This window comes from Pristis pectinata, chromosome 6, assembly GCF_009764475.1.
Source record: "Pristis pectinata isolate sPriPec2 chromosome 6, sPriPec2.1.pri, whole genome shotgun sequence".
Classification (NCBI taxonomy): domain Eukaryota; kingdom Metazoa; phylum Chordata; class Chondrichthyes; order Rhinopristiformes; family Pristidae; genus Pristis; species Pristis pectinata.
Genome location: NC_067410.1, coordinates 83,717,517 through 83,736,641, shown reverse-complemented (window position 1 = coordinate 83,736,641; position 19,125 = coordinate 83,717,517). Strand labels below are relative to the sequence as shown.

General features: G+C 38.8%; 1 protein-coding gene across 5 annotated transcripts in view; it reads left to right on the top strand.

Annotated features, from left to right (window-relative positions):
* tbl1xr1a (TBL1X/Y related 1a) overlaps positions 1 to 19,125 on the top strand; it is a 125,087-nt gene that overhangs the window by 33,763 nt on the left and 72,199 nt on the right. For 4 of the 5 annotated variants that reach the window (XM_052018026.1, XM_052018029.1, XM_052018027.1 and 1 more), the window contains exon 2: positions 13,469 to 13,547. The gene's annotated coding sequence lies outside the window, so the exon portion shown is untranslated. Of the gene's footprint in view, positions 1 to 11,390; positions 11,623 to 13,468; positions 13,548 to 19,125 lie in introns of all 5 variants that reach the window. The other variant, XM_052018030.1, reaches the window with a different exon arrangement.

Sequence of the window (19,125 nt, the reverse complement as noted above, 5' to 3'; positions counted from 1 at the left end):
CTGTAGTACTCACTCGTACTCACCTCGTACTGAAGGTACTCACTCGTGCTGCCCTGACAGCCTTGCCCAAATCCGTGATCTCTGCAGTAAAGAAGAACGTAACATGAGAAATAGGAGTAGGCCATCTGGCCCATCGAGCCTGCTGCGACATTCAATATGATCATGACTGATCTGGTCGTGGACTTAGCTCATCTACCTGCCTTTTCCCCATAACCCTTAATTCCCTTACTATGCAAAAATCTATCTAACTGTGTCTTAAATATATTTAATGAGGTAGCCTCTACTGCCTCTCTGGGCAGAGAATTGCACAGATTCATTACTCTCTGGGAAAAGCAGTTTCTCCTCATCTCCGTCCTAAATCTATTTCCTTGAATCTTGAGGCGAAATCTTGATCAAAGCTATCAGCTACATGGAAATGCATGTTTCCCCTCAAAATTGCATATCATCCTGACTTGGAAATATATCATGATTCCTTCAGTGTTCTAGGGTCTAAATCCTGGAACTCCCCTCCCCTCCCAACAGGATTGTATGTGTACTGGATCAAAATAACTGCAGCAGTTCAAAAAGGTGGCTCACTATCACTTCAAGGGCTATTAAATATGGATAATAAATGCTGGTCGCACCCAGATCCCACAAAATAAATAAATAAAAATCCCAAAGTTGCAAACTTTTATTGCAGGTAGGTCTTAAAGATAGCTATAGTTTCTTAGTGTGATTACTTATGACAATGTCAAGATTTTCAAACAATGTATTTGATAATTTTGTTGTGAATACTTGCGCTCTTTGAATCTGACTGTGTGATAACGCTGGAACTTTGCCTAAACTCTTAATGTTATTTCAAAACATTTAGTGTGTTTGGTCATTAACATTTGTTGGCTTTTACTTGTGTTTGACTGAACAGCATGGCCATTCTTCTGAAAAAAGCAATGAATATTATCAAATGTTGCACTTCATATATAGTAGCTTCTGAAATTCAAAGTATTTCATATGCTCTTTAAGATAGAGATTGGTTAGTTTAAGATCTTTGCTGAAATCCATATTCTTTTTGAATTAAAATGTGAATGTTCCTTTTAAGTATTATAATCACCCTTCCTTCAGCCTATTACCATCTCATTTAAGGGGTTAAACAAAACTGTAATGTGGAGTTAGAGATGATAATTTTGATGACAAACAAAAGATGCAAACAGCTTGAAGCAATATTCCAACATGAGGAAAGTTGTAGTCGGTGTGGAGTTTGGTTTTACATTCTGTGAAATTAATTTTATCATAAGATTGAAGCCTTTTGTGGTTTGCTTGCACTTAAGTTCAATATGAATAGACAACCTCTTGCTTTTTTTAAAAATGTAGCTATATACAAGTGAAATAGAACAAGATTATAAAAGTGATAATTGAAAAATATGAATAATTTAATATTTCCTACTGTTGTATTCTTGTATCTCAACCTGCAGTGTTTTGATTATGTGTTTGAGAATTTTATTAGATTAGCTGTTTTTGTTTGTTAAGTTAAATTTTCTGCTCAGTGCCATAGAATTCCTGTGGTTTTTGCATTGGAATACAAAACGTTCTCCAATACTTGATTTTGGTGGGATTTTAAACATTTGAATCCTTTCTGTACATTCAAGAATGCTCTTAATTCCAAACAATGTTTTATGCTTGGGTAGTATAGTCAACTTTTTAACCTAATAAAATTAAATAACTTCAAATTTAATTATGCAGAAATAGTTCCTGTAATTCATTAATTTTATACAGTTCAAACCTGGGTTTGTTTTAGAAAATAATTGATTTAAAAAAACAACTTTGAATTTACAGAGATGGACCATATTTGACCATTTAATGAAATTATTGTAAATATCTAATTTATTGTTTTCCCAAATATAGAGTTCTGAGATGGATTTCTGGGGCATCTTGTTCGTCAGCCCATCTGATTGTCACACAAATTTTGAAAAGTGCGTTGATTGCCATTTGTTGCCAACTTGAAAAGTTTACTTCTCACTACCTTCTCTTTTTGAAATAATTTTCAATCTAGAACTAGACCATTCTAGACCAATTTGAAAGTTTTTATTTCAGACTTTTTACTCCACATACAATATGAGCTGATTGAATCTTAAAGGAAGTATTTAATTTTCACTGGAGTCCAATGATGGAAACGTGTACTTAGATTTAATACTGGGGAATCTGTTCATGGATCCCATGCCAGGTTAAGTGTGGGACAGTTATCAGTGAGCCTAATGCAAGGATGTACGATCAAAGAAGGTAATTTTTAATTTTGTTTGTAATAATTTTATTAACTGTTTTTTGTGTTTCTGGGTGACTGCTCTGTCTTGAACTTTCTGAATTATTTATTTCATTTTTAAATAGTCCTTGGATGCTTCTGAATGTCAAGGACACTCAGATGCATTGCAGATCTTCATTGCTTTAACAGTTGGCAAAACTGGGAATGTGGCTTTGTTACAAGTTAAAGGGATTCTCAGCAGTTTTATGGGGTGGAGTTTTTACTGTCATGCCCATTCAAATCAATTGTGTCATGGAGGGCCCTGAAGTGTAAGAGCCTCGCCAGTTGGGACCAGAGTGCTAACGATCAAGTTTGCAGATTTGAACCAGTTAAAATGAGGGTTAAATTGTATCCAGGCAGAAAGAGCTGGGGTGGAACCACTCAGCAAAGTTTGGGCTGCTATCTCTCTGTGCTATTGGCGTTGGGATGTCAGTAGCAACAATTATTCTTTAATCTGGAAATAATACTTTTGGTAACAAATCAGTGGTTGATGATCTTTTACAATCAGAGGAATGAGGATTTCGTGATTCTAGTGCAATATTAATTCTGGTGAACATGTCTAAATTGTAATTGGCTCGTAGGTATCAACTTTGCACCGGTAAGGGTGTGTTTGTGGTAAGAGTATGATAAGTGAAACCAATTTAGCTAAAGCTGTTGCAGGGATAAAGAAAAATTTGTGCAGTGTGTGAAATGTACATTCAAAGTGTGGGCAAAACACAACTCCAAGAAACCTTTGAAATTTAGTGGCATTACCTTATCAAGCCCCTCACTAATCCATTGTATATACTGTATACAGCACTGCCATATACTTACCAGCATTGGAATATCACCCAGGTATGGACTGTTCAGAAAAAAGTCTAATCTAGCTATTTGCTGCTAGACCATGTTCAGTCATCAGCAAAATGATGGAAGATGTCATTGACAGATGACTGGCTTCCACGCCACCCCATTCTACTCCACTTCTGTGGATCCTGAGGTGGCTGATGAGATCAGTGTGGGAACCACAGATTTCTTAATGGATAGGTGGGTAGCTTGTGAGATGGTGCCTTTCTTTTGCACTGGCTTCTTTGCCATTTACACTGTGCTTCTGTGGGCTCCTGACACAGAGACTCAAGGTTCTCAGTCCCATACTGAATGTTCCTTCACTATTTTGAGCAGTCCTTGGTCAGGGATTCCTTCAAGTGGAAGGGGATGTTATACATTCTCCAAGAAGTTTTTGAAAACATCTTGAATCTTTTTCTCTGTCCACCTGGTAGCTTCTTGCTGTGCTAGAGCTCAAGTAGATTTCTTGCTTCAGGAGTCTGTTCACATGCCAGACACCAATGTGGTCAGCACTTTGGAGCTGGTTGAATGTAATTAGATTCTGGTGGCTTCAGATTGGATGGTGACATTGGTTCACTTTTAGTGGATATGAAGGATTTTGTGAAGTCATTTTTGTACTACCTGTCGGATCCGGTTATTTTTGAATCCACAGGTTCTTTCAGGAGTCCAAGAATTAGTCGAAAACAACTTGGTGCTTCACAAAGTTTTATTGGAAAATTTTAAAACAAAGAAACAGTCACAGAGCACATGGCACTAGCTTTACTACTAGGAGATGAGCCGAGACAAAGGAACTAAAAATGAGCTGGGGGGAGGGTGTGGTGTGGGGTTGAAGAGAGCAAGAGCAAGATAAGCATAAGCAAAAGAGAGATAGAGGCAAGAGAGTGATTAACAAAAAAAACACACCTTTTATACCTGAGATAAGAGGTACAGAACTCCTTGGATAACAATAGTCCAATCAGAAAACCTATTAGATACCTGTGGCAAAACCAACCAATGAGAAAACACACATTCACCTGATGGATGAACTAATGAGCTAAGGAGCAGCCATTTCTTGTACAGCCTCTTGAGGTGTACTAGACACTATACATATTTAAAAAAAACTACTTTAAACAGTTGAATCCAACATACCTCTCCAGTGTTTTGGGATGCCTGCTGTATTTAGTTAGTTACCTCAGAAATGTACAGGATTGTATTACTGTTGCTCCTTAGACCATGAGGTTTGGAACAAGTATGAGATCACTATCTTCAAAGGCTGTGCTGGTGCACTAAAGGCGATAACAAATTTCATGCTCTGTCTTTATTGAGAGGTGACTCCTGAGGTATGGGCAGTTGTCCAAGTTCTGCAGAACTAAAAGAATTTTGCTGGTAGTGGTGTGCAGTGGAGCAGATTGGCAGAGAACATTTGCAGATGTCAAGTGTAAGGCCTATTCCCCTTCACACTTCAGTGAGTGTATCAGTGATGACATGCAGCTCAGGCTCATTAATTAAGCTGGAGGCTTGCATGTCATCTGTATACTGCAGCTTGAAGACTGAGATAGAAGTGACCATGATTCTGGAGTGGAGATGACATAAATTGAATAGTTTCTCATTTGTCCTATCAATCAGCTTCACAGTAGAGGAAATCTTGCTATGTTAGGTGCATTTTTCTGGTGAGAAAGATTGAGAACAATGATACAGCCTTGCTCGACACCAGTCTACAATGTAATTGGTAGATGGAGGCTTGCATGAGTTTATATAATAGATGTAAGATGGAAGTGAATGTTTGGAGGTAGTCAAATTTAGGAAGGATGCACATCAGGCTCTTTTGATTGATGGAGTCAAAGGTTTTTGTGAGATCAAAAGGTAGCAGTATATTGGGGTTGATGCTGCTCTCCATTTCTTTTGAAGTTATCGTGCAATGAAGATCATTTCCATTGTGTTGCTAGATGGAAGCAACTCTTCGACACTGGGAGGATGTACTTGAGGCGTATGCTTGCAACAGTCACAATTACAGCATCTCTGAGGTTTACTTGGCATGGCTTTCCCTTCCCAGGTGCAAGAGATGAGATTATGAATTTCTGACTGAAGTTCCTTACTGCCAATTTTAAACTTTCAGCACCGTCTGCTCCCAAGGTCTTGTTTCTCAGATGATATGTGGGCTTTTTGACAAGTTGTTGATCTGGGGTGGCAGTGAGATTGGACTGGATAGTTTGCTTAGGATGAAGTCAAGGATAGAGTCATGCTTCAGAGGTTCTTTGAAGTACTTTACAGAGGGTGCAAGGTGCTTTTCTATTCTTAATAAGCTTTCCTCTATTCTTGTCTCTCAGCAGGATTGGTCCTTGAAGGTTAGGGTCGTAGATGGCCCTGCTGGTGTGTGAATTGTGCATAACATTGTTGTCAGTGAGTTGCTGGATCACCTCTGCTAGTATTTTAGGTTTTGGGTTCTTTTGGACCTTACTTTTCAGTGCCTACTGAGGAGTTTCTTTCCTCTTGAAGTGTGGTGGAATTTAAATCCAAGAATGCCTGTATTTGCCCTTAATTAGTTCTTAGAACTGGTTATTCCCATCAAGGTTACTGATAGAAAAGTTAAGAATCATTTTACAAGTGCAAATTAGTTGATTTCAGGGCAGTCCAAATACTGTAGACACATTGTGGTTTCTGTTAATTGGGGATTAGTAGATAGTGAGGTGTTGTTTTTGTGAGGTCCTTGTGACTTTCAATATCGATTTTCTTGCAAAGCTGCTGCTGCTGCTTGTTATGAAGCCAGGCTGATAAGACACCAGCATTGATTTGGTGATGACGATTCCAATAATCATGAATACTTGTTGTGGTGCAAGTAATGCACGTATCTTTGCTGCCTTTCGCTCCATGAGGCCTGGTGCTGGTCTTTCTGACTAAACAAGATCATGTAGCATGCATTTTGTCAGGAGGCGAACTTGGTTCTGGTGTACTTCCTGTTCCCTCTCCTTTTAGATTTTTCTTTCCAAAGGATTACTTCTTTTCAGGCTTGGAATTGAAGGTGTCCAGAAGGTCAGTTTATCTATTGCTTCCTAGGTTGGCATATCTGTGCTAATGACTGGTTCTGCAGTGGAGTGTGTTGAAGGATTGTGAGATATTCACTTATCCCATGGAAGATTCACTGACATGGCATACTTGCACCATGAAGATGGTGCTTCTCTTTTGGCTCTGCTCCCTGTAAAATCACTGGACCATACTGCGGTGTGGGGGGGGGGGGGGGGGGGGGGGGGTGGAGAATCTGGCATTGCCAAAGTCCTGGATTATTGGGGTTTTACTCTACTGAGTCTTTGTATCTGGTTGTAAAAACTCACTTTAATGAGCTTTGTTTTGAGAATTTGCAGTAGTATTGGTATGTTTTGTCTCACATTATTTGTGCAACAGATACTTATCAAAGTATTTCTTTTCCAAATGAATTACCTTTAATTATCCAAATGATAGACTGAAATGAAGCTAACTTCAGAGTGCACAGATGTATAGTTTACTCAATATCAATAGCAATAAAGAGAAAAGATGGATTTAAATTTTGCATGAACAATTTGAGCCTTTTAGTTGCATCATTGGAAGAAAAGACAGTGATAAGAGTAGAAATAAAAAGTACTGAAATTAGTCTGAGGAAATTAATGGTTTGCACATCAACAAGAAGAAAAGCTGGAAATTGTTGGATTACATAAAAAGATAATGTTAGTGAAGTAATGGAAATGTGTTTAAGAAAATAGTTAAGATCATGATGAGATGAAGTTCAAACCAGTTAAAAGGTAAATAGAAAGAATAAACTGGGAAAAATTAGCAGTTCCAAAAAGTCCAAAATCTGATCTAGCATGTTAAAAGAGCACTGTAAATCTACCACCCTTGAAAACGTAACAATGGAGAGGTTGCTGCATACTTTGAGTGGCAGCTTTCTGTTTACTCTTCCTTTTGCTTAAGATCTGTACACATCAGAAGAGCTTGCAGATCCAATTTGTCCAAACCCCTTAATAATATAGTTTTTCATTAATCCCCTTCCTGATGTACCTTTTAACATCAAGGAGGTTATTCTATAATTTCCTCATGTTCTGTGATCTGTCATATAACTCTTCTAAGTAATGACAACAAAACTGTAAAGTGGCTTTATCAGGGCTAAGTATAGTTTTAAATGACTTCTCTTTATATGATGGAACCCTTGCCCAATGCATCCAAACATTCTGTTTCATGGAGACACAAGAGAGACTGCAGATGCTGGAAATCTGGAGCAATGCACACAAAGTGCTGGAGGAACAGACAGCATCTATGGAGGGAAATGAACAATTGACGTTTCGGGCCAAGACCTTCATCAGGACTGGAAAGGAAGAGGGCAGAAGCCAGAATAAAAAGGGAGGGGGAGGAGGAGGAGGAGGAACACAGCCTGGCAAGTGATAGGTGAGTCCAGGTGAGAAGGGGAAAATGGGGGGGAGGAGGGGTGGAGGGTAAAAGGGAATGATGTGAGCTGGGAGGTGATAGGTGGAAGAGGCAAAGGGCTGAAGAAGAAGGAATCTTATAGGAGAGGACAGTAGACCATGGAATAAAGAGGAGGTGGGCAGATCATGAGGACGAGGGAGGGGAAGGTGAAGGGGCCACAACATTCTGTTTGTTGTTTTAATAGCCAGACGATTGATGTTAACTTTTTTTTGTGACCAATCCATTAAAACACCATGATTTCTATTCATTTAACAGATATTCACATTAACCATCCACTTTCATGCATTACATCATACCTACCATTTTCCACTTCTGCTAAGCTCCCCCAAGATACTAATGAATTTGTTTTGTTTTATTGGCACCTTGAAGCAACTGGACTATTTGCCATTTTTCGTTACCAACATTGATATTCTCAATTGATGAGTTTCAGGATTGAAAGTTTTACTTCAGTTTTGAATTTGATATAGTTTGAGATTTCTTATTGCAAGTATCTTGGTATTTCTTCCTCCATTAAATCTGCCTGATTTTCCTGAGGAGGGTAGCTCTGAGCAAAGTAAGAAGGAAGTGAAGATTTTCCAAAATTTTATTTGCATGATGAGCCAAGAGTTAGCCACCTATGTCAAAAGTTATATGAATTTAAATTTTGAGGATTTTTAGAAATGTTATTAGTTGTGGTTATCGTATAATGGGCTTATGCCATTCCAATTCTAGCTTGCAACTGTAATGATAATATTTGACGTCAGTGTCTTCTACATCCGATGCCAATGCTATACTGAATGGCACTACAGCTAATGAATCTTTGTTTTCAAAGAAATTAGAAATACTGAAGGATCTTAACCATAAGATTTTATGTTCCTTCCCACAGACTTGTGTTGCAAGCTTGGAAGTGGAGGGAAATGATTTTGTGTCATTTTTGAAATTTGGCATGTAAGAGTTGCTGTCATAAAAGGAGAAACTGAAATCAAATTGATTGCGCTAAACCACAGACAATGGGCTAGAACAACTCCAAATATAAAGGCACTCTGTTGTTGAAAATTGCTAACAATTTTGCACACACTTCAGGCATCTTAGTGCTTATTGGAAAATTTCATCTTATTTTTATGATGGGATTACACTCCTCAGCACCTCTGGTAGAGGTCCAAATAATGGAAACAGTTGTGCAACACACAAAATTATTTTGGACTGATACTTTTAATCTCACTTGGCTAAAAGTCAACAGTTCTTTACTCTCTGAGAACAACAATGTTCCACTAACCCTTTTCCCCTGAAACCATGCTATTTGGAAGGTCCGACACTAAAATTCTTTCTCGTTCCTGAGATTCATGACTTCTTACAATTCCAAATACAACCTTGTGTGTCTTGATTGCTTTGCTCATGCAGGTCAGTGTCATAGTCACTCAGGATTATTCCAGGCTGCTGCTGCTGATATCTGCCATGTCTCACAGTTTACTGCTTATTGCTGCCAAAGCCGGGGGGTGGGGGTGCTTTCACACTGTACACTTAAGGAGAGAAGGCTTTATCTAAATTTCCTTTAGCCCACAGAAACAGACAAAATGGGCACAGTCATTTAGTAGCAATGCAGGCATTCGTAGACCTCGCATGTCCTTTCAGACACCTCCCTGGCAACCTTTCGCTGTAGCCCTCTATCTCCCTCCACCATTTGTTGAATGAACATGCATCTCGTGCGTTTTGTTCTTCACTAACCTGCCCAGGTCCCACTCCTCGACCCTTTCTATTACTGCAGCATTCATTCATTAGCAACACTCAGCAGGGATTAGAAGAGTGTTACATGTATTGTGATACATGCCTTTTAAGAACAGGCTACACGCATGCTGAGAACTTCAATAAAGAATGGTGTGCTGAAACTGACAATGTTGGTCAGGTTTACTAAAGTGAAACTCATTGTTTAAATATCAGAACAAAATTTCCTGAAGCAATTTCTAGGTTAATATGTCCAAGTAAAAGTAGTATGTATTAACACTTGGCTATTTTCTAGCATTAACTGCAGAGTTTTGAACATGTTTAAACAAGGATGTACAAGGTTGTTCTAGGATATGTCACCAATATTGCAATTTTTATCTTTGATTATATCACTGTAAGCAATAATGGATACCTCACCCAAAATTAGTACATGGGGAAATACCAGATTTTTTTCTTAAAAGTAGGGAGTAGACCTTTCTACTAATGGATTCTGTATTTTAATTTTTGAGGACTGTGTATCAGGTACTTTATTCCTAATTGATGCATATTTGAGTAGGCAGGCTATTAAATAGTTTATTGAACCATCCAAATATATATTTTTCAAACTGATTTTGACACATTTGAAAATTAAACCTTTGTGATACAGCAATCTGCTCAACATGGATAGCATGCCATGGATGGAATGCACGTAAGCAATTTGTAGGGCTTCCTATCACACCCACCCTCCCTGTCATTATGGGGTGATAGCTAATGCTATATAGACTGTTATATACACATTCAGGCACTTTTACTAAAGCTTTCTCCAAGGGAGCTTTCTTCCAAACCTACAGTCGTCGTTCAGTGTAGGTATGTATTTTGGAGAACTATTTAATGGCAAAGATGTGAGTTGCACAATTTTAGAATTTTGCATTAAATTTTCTGGTGTGTGCCAAGTAGTTTGATAGGGTTTCATTAACATTTTTGGAAGGTACACCTCTTAGTGATAATAGAAAATGTTTTACAACATAAGTAAACACTGTTATGTGTCGAATCCAGTCAGGTATTGTAGTGTAGAGTGGGGGTAAATGTACTATTGGTCTCAATAAGAAGTATTGACTGGAAGTGAATCTGCTGATTAACTATTTGACAGTCATCCTTTTTGATATTATTTACCTGGTAATACAGCTGCTGATTTTTGATGTTTGAGAAAGGATCTAGACGATTAATGGTGGTGGGGGGGGGGGGTGGAAGAGACGTGCTACAATATTGCATTTCTCTGTTCCTATTCATATCTATATCATCTTTTAGAAGTCGTAGTCGCATGGTATGGAAACATGGCCCGCCATTCTGGCTAATAAGCACCTATCTATATTAATCCCAGTCACTTGATCCAATCTTTTAGTTTTTTTTATTGTAGCATCCTCTTGTGGAAATAGTCAAATCCCAAATGTAGTCACAGCCACACTGCAGTTTAAAAGGGTCTTAGGTTGGAAATGATCTCTCAGAATGTAGTTTTGTGAAAACTGAAGCCGCTCATGAACACTTTGATGAACTAGCCACTTTGATAGGCCTCAGACCAAGCAAGATACACCAAGTAATATTGTCATTTTTGCTTTGATGGGAACTCAAAGCCACTTTGCATAAATACAAAAGTGGCAGTATAAAAGCAAGCATAGTGAATGTTATATGCAGAAGTCTCAAGTATTTGGCATCCAGAAATTGAAACAAATGTTTTATTCATTACATTGCTCTCTGGAGCAGCTTGCTGATGGGACCCAAGCTGACCTTATGCCAAACTTGAGTTCCAAAGTGGTAGGTATTTCAGAGCTAGGAAAATAGAAATTAAAATTATTTTACAGTACAGAAAACTCATGAAGGTTGAAGAAATGGGAGCAAGAAAGAATATTTTCTATTTTATACGTTGATCTCCTGTGCTCTGCATGGGATGTGTAATCTTGCAGGGAAGTGGGATGAGAAGATAGATTGAAAATTGTGGGTAAATGTTATTCATTTGCATTTTTGAAGTCAAACATGTCTTTTCCATATCTATTTTAATTTTTCATATTTTTAGCATGTGGTTCACAGAGATGGTGCTATAGAATCCATTTGTGTATGTGTGATAATTAGAATATTTGGGAATACCACACCCAGTATACTGTACATGTTTTTGTCTCCTAATCTACAGAAGGATATACTTGCCATGGAAGGGAGGTCCAGTGAAATTTGACTGGATTAATCGTTGGATGTGAGGACTGTTCCATGTTGAGGAATTGAGGAGAATTGGCCTTTATTCCATGAATTTTGGAGAAATGATGCCTGATCTCATTGAAATTTATAACATTCTTCAAGTCTAGATGGTGTAATTGTTGATAGACAGATGGAATTTAACTCTGACAAGTGTGAGGTGTTACATTTTGGTAAGTTAAACCAGGGCAGGACTTGCACAGTAAATGGTAGGGCCCTGGAAAATGTTGTAGAACAGAGAGACCCCGGGGGGGGGGGGGGGGTGGGGAGGGGCGCGTTATTGGTAAATTTCCCTTAAAGTGGCGACACAGGTTGACAGGATGATGAAGGTGTTTGCAAGCCCACATGTGCCTTCATTGGTCAGGGCATTGGGTACAGGAGTTGGGATGTCATGTTGCAACCGTATAAGTCATTGGTGAGACCACACTTGGAGAATTGTGCATAGTTCTGATCATCCAGCTATAGGAATGTTGTCATTTAGCTGGAAAGGGTGCAGAACAGTTTCACGAGGATATTACCGGGACTGAACATCTTGAGTTATGAGGAGAAGTTGGATAGGCTGGGACTTTTTTCCCTGGAGCATAGGAGGTATATTAAATCACAGGAGCGTGTAGATATGGTGTATGGTCACAGTCTTTTTCCGAGGGTAGGGGAGTCTAAAACTAAAAGGTTTTCTAGCTTTTTCCCTGCTCCTGTTTGAGGGGGGAAAGACCCAACAGGGACCTGAGGGGCAACTTTTTCACACAGAGGGTGGTGGGTATATGGAACGAGCTGCCAGAGGAAGCTGTAGTGGAGGGTATAATTACAATGTTTAAAAGACATCTGGACAGGTGCATACATATATAAAAGATTTGGAGGGAGCTGGGCCATATGCAGTCACATGGGACTAACTTGTATAGATATCTTGGTCGCCATGGGCCCATGCTATAAGACTCAATGACTTAGGAGAGTGCGGAACTAAGAGTCTTTGTCCCAGGCTGAGTAACTTGTAATGAGGTAATAAACTTCTTGGAATCTTTGGAATTATGAAGATGTTGTCTGTAAAGATAGTTTTCGTTACCAGTGTGACACACTGAAATTCCTACTGGAGAAATCTGAAAAAAGTGTGACACAAACATTATCAGGAAATTATAAAGTAAGGCAGTGCCTGCAGAAGTACAAATTTTATTTCAGTATTTCAGCTGCTTAAATTAAATGTGTAGTTGAATTGCATGATTTAATTAGGCTTCAGGATGTAAAAATAATGTGGAAAATAGCAGATCTATGCTGCATGTAAAGTTTTTTTTTCTCTGTGATTGAGGGTGGCATTAAATTTCATAGGCATTAGGTATTAAAAACAAATGAGTTGCTAAATTTCTGTTTTTAAAAACATTTTCTCTTGAATGAAGGACAAAATGTTTGAGTTTTAGTGTGGGATCTCCTGTGGTCTCCAACAAAGCTGTGTGATGCAATCCAGTCTCTCCTCCGTATCTAAGAAATAACATTCCAGAATTGTGCAGCCTTGTTAATTTATAATATCTTTGTATTGCTTTGAATGTCTAAGTACTTGAAGAGTATTGCCTCTAGAGAGAGAATTTATTGAGGCTTCCTGTTCCTATTTGAAGTTTCAAAATATATTAAGAACAAAAGTAGAATAACAAGATTAAGTTTGTATGTTTTAATTAGAATAAAATGGTTTTCCACGAATAATTATAGGGTTCATTATCTATTGCTTTTAAAATATGCTTGTGTTTGTATTTCTTCTGTCCTCTTTGGTTTATATATGTTCTTTATGTATTGGGAACGGTTAAAGGCAGCGTTTTTGTTTAAACTTCCAGTTTCCATCCTCAATCTTCTCCCTTTATCAACACTGGGATTTTCTGCAGTATATCCCATGGGAGTTAGTTGTACTGGAAGTGGATGAAATTCATTCTTTTACACCTGTTTGGGATTATCAGAGACTGAAAATTCTGTGGCTCTGGCCTGGAGATTTATTTATTATTCCACCATTAAACTTTAATCTTATTTTACTTCATACAGGTACTGCAAAATTTTGGAGTACTGACATCATTAACCCTTTGCTGGACCTGGAATTTTTCACTATTAGGGACTGAAGCTGGTAAGTTGATCATCTGCATGATTTCCTCACAATAGCTACTTAGACTTGCATATCATAATCTGATCATTTAGAAGATATGTGAACTTATTTTCAGACCTTGAAGTTACTTGATTTTGTACGAAGAACTGGTGGTTTGTTGACACAATTTGATTGGGTTGTTCACCATGGAATTTTCTAGATCGTGTAAATTAGAAATAGGAGCCCAGTATGCCTTTGTTGCTTTTTAAATGGTTAGATTGAAATTGCCATTTTAATTTAGGCATTTAGATACATCATTATTTCATTCCTACTTTAAGCTTGAAAATATATTGAGCATCATAGAATTAATTTTTAATTCAAGTGTTTTAACTAATTAATTTTGTTTTTGACCTTTAATTATAATGTATACACATACTGTATGTTTTTTAGCTACTTAATATGTCAGACTTGCTTTGTATTAGACTCTTTAAAAGCCACTGAATCCAGTGTCAGAGCAAGCCATAAATGATGGTCTGAATCACAACCACCAGGTTTCAGCCAATCACACCTTGGCATGCATGGTGAAAAGCAAAAGTCTGAGATGTGCTGGAGGGCAGATGCTGATGTATCTGACTTTCCACTCCACTGCTCTGTATGCAGTGGTAAAATATTGATGTGCTGAAAATAAGGACCAGATGAACTTGGTGTACAGCACTCAGCTGTGTGCCAAGGAGGGGGTATAAGTGACAGCCTCATTAATTTGAATGGGGTCACCAGTCATGTGGCAGAAGGTAAGTACAGGTAAACATTTTTCTTATTTTCTTTTTTCAGATTTTAATTACTAGTGTCTCAATGAACTTTCAACAAATAAATGTATTTCAATGCTATTTAAGGCTATTTGAATAATCTTTAATTATCTCTATCTAGGATATTAAAACAAGTTTTTGACAACCAGTAGGGTGGCTCACTCTCCCTTGTCAGACACTTGTCTGTTGCTTGTGCAGTGGGGTGGAAATATAGTACATGGGAGGCAGGGTAGTTAGCTCACCCTTTCCCACCACCTGTATCAGGAAAAAGTATGGGCAGGTGGGGAACTTGAGTGTCACGTCCAGACAATAGGCTAGATGTAGGATAATCTGGTCTATAGTACTTTCTACAACCCTTAACTTACTGACAGAGGATCTTGAGCATTTAATTATATTCAGTATTTAATAGTATCCTTTTCTTTAAGACATAACAGTTTTTAACTTCTGCAGAATGGGTTTAAAAAAATAATTAATGGAGCAAGAAATGTCTAGTTTCTTTTTGGTGTACTAATTTCTTGCTTGTAAGAAATAACTCCTTGTAAGAAAAAAAAACAGCACTCTAGGGAAAATTGAATAGATGTTAGAAGCAAAATAAACAAACCAGTGTCTTTTTTTCTAGTTAGTGAAACTTTTAAGGACTAGCATTAGTTGTTAGTGACTTAGAATTGAAGACCATATACATTTTGGAGTGAACTGAACATTCAGTTGAGCTTGCAAATTATTGTTCTTGCTTGTTGCATTTCAGTTTTATTATAATAATAATCAATCTTCTATGGTGGTGTATGTTGGAAATGATGACTAAGTTTAATTTTCAGTTGTCTGGTGAAGAGGTATAATTTCATCTTAATTTTACACTCCACCTGGAAGGAGTGGTTGGGTTCCTGGATGGTGGGAAGGGAAAGGGTAAAAATGCAGGTGTTGCATCTCCTGCAATTGCAGGGGAAGTGCCTGGAGCGTTGTTGGAAATGGAAGGAGGATCCATGGAGTCATGGAGGGAATTGTCCATTCAGAATATTGAAAGGCAGGGGAGGGGAAGATGTGTTTGGTGGTAGCATCACATTGAGGACTGCTGAAATTAGAGGATAGTCTTATGAACATAGAGTATTTTGGGAGGTTAAATGTAAGGGGAAAGTATACAGTAAAAGGCAGGAATCTTAGGACCATTGATGTACAGACGATATTGGGGTCCAAGTCTGTAATTCCCTGAAATACTCAACACAAGTAGATAGGGTGGTAAAGAAGGCATGTGGCATGCTTGCTGCCTTTATGATTTCTATGGGTTAGATAGACCTTGGAGCAGGATAAAATGTCAGCACAACATTGTGGGCCGAAGGGCCTGTACTGTGCTGTTGTGTTCTATGTTTAGTTGGGGCACTGAATGTCAGGAAGACATGTTGCAGCCATACAAAACTTTAGTCAGGGTACTTCTGGAGCATTGTCTGCAGTTCTGGTTGCCCCGTTACAGAAAGGATGTGAAGGCTTTGGAGAGGGTGCAGAAAAGGTTTACCAGGATGCTACCTGGATTAGGGAATATTAGCTATAAAGTGAGATTGGGGAAACTTGGATTGTTTTCTCTGGAGCATCGGATGCTGAGGGGAGACCTGTTAAAGAGGTTAATAAAATTGAGAGAGGCATAGAGTAGATAGACAGAGTCTTTTCCCAGGGTAGAAGTGTCAAATATTACAATGCATAGCTTTAAATTGCGATGTGGTAAGTTTAAGGGAGATTTGCAGGGCAAATTTTTTTTTACACAGTAAGTGGTAGGTGCCCAGAATGCACTGCCAGGAGTGGTGGTCGAAGCAGGTGTGATGATGGCATTTAAGAGACATTTAGACAGGTACGTGAACATGCAGAGAATGGAGTGATATGGATCATGTGCAGGCACGTGGGATTAGTTTAATCTGGCATCGTGGTCAGCACAGATGTTCCTGTTCCTGTGCTGTATGTTCGATGTTCAACTTGGATATCTGGTCTACGATCAAAAATTCTAGAGCAATCCTGTGATAGTGGCATTGCTCCAGTTTTTGTGGTTGGAATTACGGTGATAGTCAGTGTTTGTTGCTATCACAAACAACAAATAAACTCAGAAATTTAAAAGTTGCTGTCAACTTTACATTGTCGCATGCTGTTTTGTCATCTTGTCTAGTATAAATTTGAGAAATCAGTGATCTGGAATTCAACAACTATTCTTGGTTTAAAACACCCTGAGAATGCTGCACATGGTTATATGAGGAATAAATGAATTTTTAATGGTTTAATAAGCTTTAATTACTGCATGGATTATACTTCTATCTGACAAATGTTTTAAAATAGCTTTACCAAATGTGTATTTCAGTTCCCACCCTAATTCTATCTGTATGTAATAATCTTTATTTTGCACTCTAAAATTTAAAACTAAGTCTACACGTATGTGAAAAATAGGAGGATGACGAGAGTGAGGGTAGGACCGATCAGGGATAAAAGAGGAAACGTGCCTAGAGTCGGAAGAGGTGGGGAGGTCCTTAATGAATACTTTTTGCTTCAGTATTCACCAGAGAGAGACCTTGACGATTGTGAGGATGGCTGATATGCTAGGGCATGTCGACGTGAGGAAAGAGGATGTGCTGGAACTTTTGAAACACTTACAGGATAGTTAAGTTACCGGGGCCAGACGTGATATATCCAAGGTTATTATGGGAAGCGAGGGAAGAGATTACTGCGCCTTTGGCGATGATCTTTGCATCCTCACTGGCCACAGGAGTAGTGCCAGATAAGTGGAGGGTGGCAAATGTTGTTCCTTTGTTTAAGAAAGGGAGTAGTGATAACCCTGGGAATTACAGACCAGTGAGTCATACTTGAGTGGTGGGCAAATTACTGGAGAAGATTTTTAGAGACAGGATTTATGGGCATTTAGAGAAGCATAGGCTGATTAGGGACAGTCAGCTTGGCTTTGTGAGGGGCAGGTCGTGCCTCATGAGCCTGATTTGAATTCTTTGAGAATGTGACAAAGGACATTGATGAAGGTAGAGCAGTGGATGTGGTGTACATGGATTTTAGTAAGGCGTTTGATAAGGTTCCTCATGGAAGGCTCATTCAGAAAGTCAGGAGCCATGGGATCCAGGGAAACTTGGCTGTGTGGATTCAGAATTGGCTCGCTAATAGAAGACATAGGGTGGTGGTAGATGGAGCATATTCTGCCTGGAGGTCAGTGACCAATTGTGTTCTGCAGGGATCTGTTCTGGGACCCCTGCTCTTTGTGATTTTTATAAATGACTTGGATGAGGATGTGGAAGGGTGGGTTACTAAGTTTGCTGATGATACAAAGGTTGGTGGTGTTGTGGATAGTGTAGAAGGTTGCTGTAGATTACAACAGGATATTGATAGAATGCTGAGCTGGGCTGAGAAGTGGCAGATGGAGTTCAACCCTGATAAGTGTGAAGTGATACACTTCGGGAGCTCGAATTTGAAGGCAGAGTACAAGGTTAATGGCAGGACTCTTAGCATGTGGAGGAACAGAGGGATCTTGGGGTCCACGTCCATGGGTCCCTCAAGGATAGTTAAGAAAGCGTATGGTGTGCTGGCCTTCATTAGTTGGGGTATTGAGTTCAAGAGCCACGAGGTGATGTTGCAGCTCTATAGAACTCTGGTTAGACCACACTTGGAGTATTGTGTTCAGTTCTGATCACCTCATTATAGGAAGGATGTGGAAGCTTTAGAGAGGGTACAGAGGAGATTTACCAGGATACTGCCTGGATTGAAGAGCATGTCTTATGAGGACAGGCTGAGTGAGCTCGAGCTTTTCTCTTTTCGGAGAGGATGATGATGAGAGGTGACTTGAAAGAGGTGTACAAGATGATAAGAGGCATAGATCGAGTGGACAGTCGGAGACTTTTTCGAAGGTGAAAATGGCTAACACGAGGGGGCATAATTTTAAGCTGATTGGAGGAAGATATAAGGGGGATGTCAGAAGTAAGTTTTTTTTACACAGAGAGTGGTGGGTGCGTGGAATGCACTGCCGGCAGAAGTTATGGGGGCAGATACATTAGGGACGTTTAAGAGAGACATGAATGATAGAGAAATGGAGGGCTATGTGGGAGGGAAGGGTTAGATAGATATAAGAGCAGGATAAAATGTTGGGACAATATCATGGGCCAAAGGGCCTGTACTGTGCTGTAATGTTCTATGTATGTTTAAGGAAGATTGTTATTTTTACTTCCTGGTTTGCTGAGTTTTGAGAATTCTTTAATATGATTTGACTGCTTAGTTAGCTTGTTGATCTCAGCAATGCTGGATGTCAGGAATTTCCTTGAGCTTAACACATATTGCTGATAGCTTTTTGGAAAGGAGCACACAATTTCTAGACCTTTGTGAGAAGAATTTTTTCTTGGTCAGTGATGATCAGCTAGTGGTTCATTATTGACTACAAAATCCAGCTCATACAGAACAGTGCCTTATATTGACTGAGGCAAAGAGTACAAGAGCAGATGGGGCATGCTAGAACTATAAAATATGTGTCAGGCAACAGCTAGAATACTGTGTACATCCCTGGTTAACACACTACAGGAAGTGTATAAAAATAGTAGAGAGGATTCAATCTTTTACAGTCATGTTTCAGGGCTGAAGAATAATAGGTATGAAATTGAAGTTTTTTTTTGGAACAAAGACTAAAGGTGGATTTGACATAATATACAAAATTGAAAGGCCTCAACCAGAATGAACAGGAGTGAATATTTCTATAACAATAACAACTACATTCAAGTTTGCTGCTAGAAACATTGGAATTGAGGAAAATAAATTTCACAATCAACAAATACATAAAGCTGGAGGAACTCAGC